This window comes from Pseudonaja textilis, chromosome 1, assembly GCF_049901715.1.
Source record: "Pseudonaja textilis isolate UNSWEBS1 chromosome 1, rPseTex1.2, whole genome shotgun sequence".
In the NCBI taxonomy this organism is placed as follows: Eukaryota; Metazoa; Chordata; class Lepidosauria; order Squamata; family Elapidae; genus Pseudonaja; species Pseudonaja textilis.
This window is the reverse complement of record NC_141990.1, coordinates 215,915,030-215,921,912: the sequence shown is the minus strand read 5'-3', so window position 1 is coordinate 215,921,912 and position 6,883 is coordinate 215,915,030.

Below are 6,883 nucleotides of genomic sequence, written 5' to 3'. Positions count from 1 at the left end.
AGTTCAGTACTGTACCTTCAGCAATTCCATATAAAAAAAATGTAAATGCATCCTTATGGCCTATTTGTCTCAGGGCCTATTGAATTTCTTTTTGAGTTCTCAGCTGTCCCTTTTACAATAACAGGTGAGTGGTGGGGTGTGGGGAACCCTTGCTTCTCTCTTCTTACTACACAGTCTGGATCATTCTTTTTATGTCAACTTTCTCCTCTCAAATAAGCTAAGCTCAATCATACACAATGTTGACAAGAGTTACATGGCAGCAGCAACCTCCATAAGCACAATATCAATATTTTGTATAATATTTTAGATTTATATCGTTGGCATTCAATTGTCACTCTATTTCATTTTAGTTTGTTTACTGTTTATGATCTTTGATTGCATTAAACTCAAACTGCATTGAATGTGCTGAACCTGAACTCTGATTCAAATTAAGTTCTGGCAAAATCCATTTAGAGACATGTATAATTCTTGCACCTGCATTAGGAATGAAGGTGCAGAGAAGCTCAATCTTATCAGCATGCGGAACGCATCAGAAAGCCCTACATTCATTTTACTATTACTGTTCTCTAGTGCTAGGAAGATAAAAAGCATAATGTTTGGCTCCAGTTCTCTCTTCCCTATTCCCATCCATCCTGTTCTGCATGACCTAGAAGTTAATTTCCTTCTGGAATTCTTTGACTTGCACCACTGGCCATGGAACATTCCTCTGTGTTAGGATTCAAGTCAGTAAGAATGCATTTTTAAGATTAATACTTTTTTTAAAAAAATCACAGCTATTGTGTAACCTGACTAGAAAAGTGCCAGTTTTACCTTTGACCATATCTGCCTGTATTTACAGCAAATGTCTAGTGTAGTATTATAAAAAGGCTAGGACCCAGCTATAGGCAAAACAAAATGAAAACAAATTTGATATAGTAGTTCTTTCCCTTTCCTCGGGAAATCTATTCAATTACTAGAGGTCAGTAGCAAACACACAAGGACACAGTTGCATAAACAGGCATTTCATCAGCAGATAACTAGAATATCTAGAGCGAGGATGTCCAACCCCACAGTTGCAGAATCCAATAGAAGTGAATATATGTTCCTCAAGGTTGAACTGTAGAGTCCTTTCCCGATAGTACAGGATTGTAAAATTAATTAAGTGCCAGAAATTCAGCATCACCTGTTAGTAATACACTGATAGCTTGTCTCCACAATGATCTGTATCTTCAATTTTTACCTTTTAAATATTTTGGCAGCACAGTCATTGTGATTGTAATCAATTGTTCATTTTAGTGCTGGATGTGCTGTCCTTTTTCTTTCAGGTTTTCAAGTATTGTGGTTTTAGCGAGGGAACTGGATCTGCAGGTACTGTGTTCAGTCTGGTCATTAGTGCTTTGAGTAAGGGCTCTGCCTTGATTTGTTCTATGATCCATCTTGTTTGTATTCCTGGCTGTCAGTGGTATCCTTAAAAGTCTTCTCCAGCACTAAAGTTCTTTTTCTATCCTATTTGTTCCAAGTTCAGCTTTCATATCCATAGAGTGTCATACTATAACTCTATTGATTTCAATTCAATTTTGTCCTGGTCCCATCATAGTTTTGTTCAAGTGTTCCTACAGTATTTTTTTTTTTGAAGTATATAGCCCTTGGCTCAAAGTTGCACATCTCAAATTTTTAGGAATTGTGGACTAGAAAATATTGCAGTCATAAGCCAAGGTATTATCAGTAATAGATTATTTCGTCTTCCAGTTTACAAGATTCATTCATTCATTCACTCAATTTATATGATGCCTATTTCACCAAACAATTCTGGACGGCTAACAACATTAAAACCACACAAAATATATGGTAAAAATTAGACGAGGAATAGAACACAAGAAAACCACATAACAACACCTAGGATCAACATTTATCTCACACATATCGGCTGTGTTATTTCAACAGAGATTTTAAAACACAACAGGTCACACCAATGCGAATGAAGCATGAGCTCTTATGCTTTATGATGTTTTATGATGTCCTAACATTTCAGATAAGATCAACCTATTTCATTTGATTGATATCACAAATTCAGGACTTTGCTCTAAATAATTCAATTTAGTAGAAGTTAAAGTAACGTTTAAATTAAATCCTGATTTAAGAAATGTAAAGCCTGATGGGAAAAATATACTTCACATATAGAATTTCCTTTAAATTTGATGATATTTCTTCTTTATAATAAAAGGTTGTGAAATTTGGTTCTCTATGGTCAGAGAACTCAAGGCAAAAACAGAAATGCTTCAATATTCCTCTTGAATATAGATATTGAGTCTATGACTGTTTAGAATTTTCTTTTCTGTTACAAGTCCTTGTTTAGTAACCGTTCAAAGTTACAACAGCACTGAAAAATGTAACTTAACAACTGCGGCAAGCAAGGTCATAGAATGGGGCAAAACTCACTTAACAAATGCTTCAGCAGAAATGTTGGGCTCAACTGTGGTTGTAAGTCGAGGATTACCTGTATTTAGCTTTTTCTCTGTTCTTCTTGATATCCTTGATACAATAGATAACTAAAAATACTAAAAATACATTAGTTAAGAAGCATCAGGTGTTTTTCTAAATTCAGTAAACATACTTCTCCTTGGATCTGGGTTGAAATATTACAAGTTTTGTGACCAGACAAATTTTCATTTATTGGTCATAATTATATACTTCAAGTTCAATTTAAAAAGAATCGAATGATGTAACGTTTTTATTAGGTGTATAAATCCCAGCATTTGCAATATTATTAGAGCAACTAAGCCTAAAATTTAACATTTTTCCCTCTCTTCTTATACTGGGAAAAAATTCTGGAAAGCCATTGTAGGAAGTTAGCACCCACCCCTCTCCTAGAAAAATGAAATATCCTGGGAAATATTAAAAAGGCAGAATATTTCCCCTAAAAAGAGTAAAGTAGAAACTCAGAGAGGCAGAAACTCACCACCACCCCCTTTGTTAATGGATGGGCCATTAAGGCCTGGACCAGAATACTTTACATAACAAAGATCTCCAGGTAAAGGTATAACAATTGCCCAAGAGCCCTTTCAGTGCAACATCATCCAGCAAGGCTCAACCAAGCCTGGAACTCAGGAAAGCCTACAAAGTTAGCCAAGACCCCCCCCTCCCCCATCCCTGGGAGTTTGACAGCCAATGGGATACATTTCTTGCACAGGAACAGGAAACACTAAGATAGGGCCCAACAGAGGGTATATAAGCGTCTCAGCATCTTAGCCGGCCCCTTTTTTCTCTTTTCCTTCACCTTGGAGCATGTGAATATCCTTCTTTGGAGCTTTGAGCCATGTGGTCCTGTCTACCATTAAACCATCTTTCCAAATAGCCTCCGTATTTTCAGTGTCTTTTTCCCCACTTGGAACTGAACCTAGAAGGATATTTCTTCCAACACCATAAACCCAATCCTGTCTGATCCTGTCAGACATTTTTCTTCCTGCTCTGATGGGACAAGCAGGAAAAATATGACTTTTTGGCTTAGCTATATTAAAGTAGGTAAAAATTTAATAATCAGTCTTTGCAGCATTTTCTTTTAGTTTAATTGCCTTTGTTTTTGTTATATTCAGTTGATTTATTCACTAGCATACATTTAGGCTTTTTAAAACTGTATTATCTCTATTTAATGTAAACTTTTGTTTTGTTACTATTTTCACTTTATTTCTATGGACATTACTTCATGCTCCAGAAACTTTCTGGATTGAGAAATAGGGGAAAAACAGCTCCCTAGCTTAGCTCAGAGCAATCTTCCATCTAAACTTTGCAATACAAAGAACAACAGATTTATTGTAGATGTGCCATTTAAGAAAGTCATGTAAGACATTATATTGCTATTGTCAACCACTGTGGGCCCTTTTTAACTCTCTCCAAATGTTCCTTTATGTGTGTGTGACAGAGTAGGAGATGTAATATCACTATTGGAATTATACAGCAATGCCCTTTAAGACGTGATAAAGGGGCAACCGAAAAATGTAATTGTGTTTCAATAGAGAGAAAGGTGGAAGGGATGAATTGAACTGCATGTAAAGGATGCATAGAAACTGAAGGCTTGAAAGAGGAGATAGCTTACTTGACAAGACATCCTAGGACACTAATGTTATCTTACAGGAAAGAAATCCATTTCACTGTTAATTTTGTGATCGTTAGTTTGCCTAAGCGGAGGTTACATTGCAGAAATGGCATCAGTCTCCAGTGATTTTCTGCCAAAGAAACTAAACCCTAGGTATAGACTGACATGACCTTTCAGCATTAGGAACTAGGATGCACTTGTTTAAACATATAAATCGCAGGAAATACTCTAGGGCAGGGGTGTCAAACTCAAGGCCCAAGGGCCAGATCCAGCCCTTGGAGTGCTTAGATCTGGCCTATGGGACCGCCCTGGAAACAGTGAAAGACTGGCCTGCAGTGCCTCTGCCTGCAAAAACAGAGCTTGTGAGAGCCGCAGGTGGCCCTCCTGAGCTCCATTTTTGCTGGCAGAGGCTTACAAGAGGCCATAGCAGCTGAAAATGGAGCTCGAAAGCCCATTTTCGCTGGCAGAGTGCTCAGACTGCCATAGGCACCCCCAACATGCCCCCAAACTGCACGGTTTGTGGGCACATATGTGGAAGAGACCCGAAGACCAGCTGGCCAGCAGGAGACACATGTGCATGTGCGGTAGACACCCAAAAAAACAGCTGGCCAGTAGGAGGTGGGGCATCCTAACACCAGCAGCTCTGCAAGAGGTGAGGTATTTTCCCTTCGTGAGTTTCTGTTTCGTCGTTTGCAGGGAAACTTCTGTTTCCCTGCAAACGACAGAGAGAAATGCCACAGAGAAATGTGGTAGAGCTGAGCTGGGGCGACGGCGTGCCACCTTTGGCACACGTGCCATCGATTCATTACCACTGGTCTAAGTTGTTTTTTGAATAGAATAGAGCTGGAAAGGGCCTTGGAGGTCTTCTAGTCCAACCCACTGCTCAAACAGGAGACCCAATACCATTTCAGACAAGCGGCTGTCTGTCCACTGACCGTCTCTTCATAAAAACTTCCAGTGCTGAAGCATCCACAATTTCTGAAGGCAAGCTGTTCACTGGTTAATTGTCCTCACTGTTAGGAAGTTTGTCCTTAATTCCTGGTTGCTGATCTCCTTGATTAGTTTCCATCCATTATTTCTTTTCTTGCCCTCTGGTGCCTTGGAAAATAGGTTGACTCTCTAGTTTGTGGCATCCCCTCAAATACTGGAATACTGCTATCATGTCCCCCCTAGTCCTTCTTTTCTCTAGACTAGCCATACCCAATTCCTGCAACCGTTCTTCATATGTTTTAGTTTCCAGGAAGTTGGTGTGGGGCCTTGATAAAGAAGTGGCAAGCAGGAGGCAGTTGGTGCAGTGACAGAGAATGTGCCATCTCCGCTCCACTCTGACCCTTTAGTGTTTAGTCTGTATTTAACCTTTTGCAATTTTAAATTGTTTTTATATCTCTATTTTTATTATATTTAATCCCCTCAGAATAGTGAGATGGACAGCATGTTAAATAAACAAACAAACAAATAAATCCCCATGAGACCAGTTGGGTGAGAGAGAATGACTGGGCTCAAAGTCACCCAACCAGTTTTCATGCCAAAGATAAGGCTGGAACTCATGGTCTTCTGGTATCTAGTCAGGTGCCTTAATCATTAGACCAAACAGATGTTCTAATTTTCATTCTTTAGGAAAGGGGAAGAATGGGGAAAAAATGAAAGCCTTCTGTATTCAATTTTCTTATCCCATCACTACTGTGAAAACAAATGTTAAAATATACAGAGAGATGAATTAAGCATTATTTTAAACAAATGGCACTGTTGAAAAAAAACTTTTACACAAGCATCTTTTCCCATTTCATCATTTTAATATGACAGGAAACAAAGTACTGTGTTAAAAAAAACCTAGAACCAAAACAAATTAAAATCATTATAAATTCTACTTTTAGTTTGCTTCCAATGTAGGTACCACAATAAACTGCTAGCTTGGAATTTACTTAGAATATGTCCTACAGCACCACCTAGCAGGCTAATTGAAAAGTAAATTGTAATGATACTTTTAGGTACTCATTCCCAAACTGTAAAGCTTTTTGCAGCCAGAAGCTGTCACTGCTACTAGCTGAGACAACTTTTACAAGAAATTTGTTCTATTTATTTGTAAATTTAATGGCTACACAATACCTACATGTTCAGAACTTGGGGCCACATGTGAAGGAAAATAAATGGTGAGGATTCGATTATCCTCTTGCACAGAAATATTTGAAATTAAAATCCAGGTCTGTTTTTTCTCCACAGCTGCCTCTGTGGGGGGAAAAACAGTCCTACATGTTAATTCCACTTACTTCTTGTGCAAAACAGCAAAAGTATGTTGTAAAAACAACAGTTTGTCCAAATAGTTAAGCTACCAAAACCTAGGCAAACAAACCATTGTATGCTTATATTACAACAGAATTTAGTTTTAAATGCTGCATTTTGTTAAGTAATGAAATAATTCATCTAAGCTACCAATTTTTCCATTCTTCTCCATTCAAATCTATGGGCAGCACCAGTTCCAAAAATGTGATTTCCATGGGGTTTGGAAAGCTGAGTTGATTCATTATTAACTGGCTTTCAGTCTCAGAAAAAACACCACGAAGGCAGTTTTGCAGAATTTCCTCTGGAGCTATGGCGGAGCCAGTTTCTCATTGGCAGGAACTCTTACCTCATCCTACCTTCTGATTTATTCTAGGATTTTCTTCCTCCTCCTCCCATTTCCGCCTTTTCTTCTGGGATGGCATTGCTGCTCCATCTGCCCAGTAGGCAGTGGAAGTTTTAATGTTTGTTTACCCACCCACCCACCCTTTGAAAACAAATTGTGGAAAAGTCAGAATAAGAAAGAGGATGGTG